The sequence below is a fragment of the Pipra filicauda genome, unplaced genomic scaffold (assembly GCF_003945595.2).
Source record: "Pipra filicauda isolate LSUMZ 115617 unplaced genomic scaffold, ASM394559v2 scaffold31_size4109673_pilon, whole genome shotgun sequence".
NCBI lineage: Eukaryota > Metazoa > Chordata > Aves > Passeriformes > Pipridae > Pipra > Pipra filicauda.
Window position 1 is genome coordinate 1,939,209 of NW_024104443.1, and position 1,965 is coordinate 1,941,173.

A 1,965-nucleotide genomic window follows, 5' to 3' on the forward strand; every position below is an offset into this window, starting at 1 on the left:
AGATCTGCAAGGCTTCCTGTCATTCAAGGCCAGCTTGTAATAGCTGCAGCTCTACTCACCATCTGAAGTGAATGGGAACTTTGCTATTGGCTTCTGACAAAAGAATACAGAGCACAGAGAAGAAAACTCTATAGAAATTTCTTACTCTGATGTAGTACCGTTTTCCTAGTGGTTTTTGATCTAACAGGGTCTTTAGGGAGGGCTTTAGGGAATTGCAGGAGTGAAACCCAGTTTTGTTCTGAGTCTGTGAGAGTGTGTTCAGCCCCAATAGTACTCACTAACTCAATAGTGTTTTGGAATAAAGCTTTTCTATTAGTGAAGTTAGAAGAGAATTTTCCATTTTTAATAAAAGATATGGCTGAAAAGCATAGCCCTGCATATTGTGCAGCTGTACATGATGATGTAGTGATAGTTAACTAGCTGTTTAGGAAAGAAATACTATTATTTTTCTCTAGAAAATATATTCCAAAGTACATTCCTTATTTCAATTTGTGTTCTTTCAACACCAATAGAAAAAGGTCTGTCTTTTTTATGAATAGAAATGTATATAAATCCTTTCTTCATTTTGTTTGGAACATTTGAAAACATTGTTTAAGTTTTTCAGGCTGCAAAAACAATAACTCTAAAAATAAGTAGCTTTTTCACCCTTTTTCGTTCTTGTTTGTCTGTAAACTGAGACTTGATGTGCTAGCTTCTCTAGAGAAAAAGTAGGATCTGTTTTTTAGGTTTAATTGAATTTTTTCCCTGAAATCTGTTGAAAGCTTTCTTGGCTAATTGCAGGCCTTCATTATGTTGTTTGGAAAGGGAGGTTAGCTTTCTTTAAACTGACTGATAGCTTGTTCCAAAGTAAGAATCAGGTAGTGCTATTTGCAGTAGTTCCTACAAAGACCAATTGCACAAGATCACTAATATTACCATCTAGTACTGAGAAAATGTGCTCACAAAAGTGTGTCTAAACAATTAATGAAGAAAGAAACAGGACAGAAATATTTCAACTTCAAGAGTGGTGCATCAACTTTAATAGTGGCATTTGGACAAGGAAGAGACAATGATATAGCATACAGTGAAATTTTGTGATATATGTGCATACATGTTTATTAATTTTACATTACCTTGTTTGATGATGATGTTAGAACATATCCTTGGCCGGCTCCTCCCAATTTTGTGTCATCTGCAAACTTGCTTAGTGTCCCTTCCAGTCCTACATCCAAGTCATTTATGAAGATGTTGAGGAATGCAGGGCCTAAGATGGAGCCCTGTGGAACCCCACTAGTGACTTGTCACCAGTCTGATGTTCACAATTACCCTCTGTGCTCGATCTGTGAGCGAATTGCTCACCCACGGGAAGTTGTGTTTATCCAGCTGTGTGCTGGACATTTTACCCAGAAGGATGCTGTGAGAGACAGTGTCAAAAGCTTTAGTGAAATCCAGAAAGATTTCAAGGAAAGCCAACCAGTTGTGCTGGTGCTGTGGTGCCACTTCTCAGACTCGGGTCAAGGCACACTCAGCAGGGCAATTTCCGCTTCAGAGGTTCTGCAGCTCTGCACCTCTGTCCTCATGGTCACAGGCTTTTCCCCCCAAGGCTGGCTTTTGGAGTGGCTGGGGCTGCCCGCTTTGACAAGAGATCCTCAGGGAGGTCCTGCCCTATGGCTTTGTAATTGGGGTGATGATGCTTAGAACTCACTGATCCTGAGGGGAGTGGTGTTAAGGCTGGGACTTGTTGGCTGCATGATGTGGCTCTGGTAATTGTGACATCACAGAGGACGGATCACAACGGGAGCTGTCCCAAAGGACAACACCAGCCAGCCCCACTGAAGTTGGGCTTGGGCGATCAGGGGGTGCACATGCAGGGGAAAGGCAGGGATTGCTGGGGAATGGGGAAGATGCCCAGGGGGGTTTCTAACTCTGAGTGAAAACTGAGTCTCTCAGAGCAGGGCAGAGTTCTGCCACTAGGACCTAGGACAG

General features: G+C 42.1%; 1 long non-coding RNA gene across 1 annotated transcript; it reads right to left on the minus strand.

Annotated features, from left to right (window-relative positions):
* Nucleotides 1-1,069: 1,069 nt before the first annotated feature.
* On the minus strand, nucleotides 1,070-1,669 carry LOC120323699. The gene is made up of 2 exons (XR_005564441.1): nucleotides 1,306-1,669; nucleotides 1,070-1,201 (listed from the first exon to the last, which is right to left on the minus strand). It is a non-coding gene; the product is annotated as an uncharacterized LOC120323699 (long non-coding RNA).
* Nucleotides 1,670-1,965: the final 296 nt, after the last annotated feature.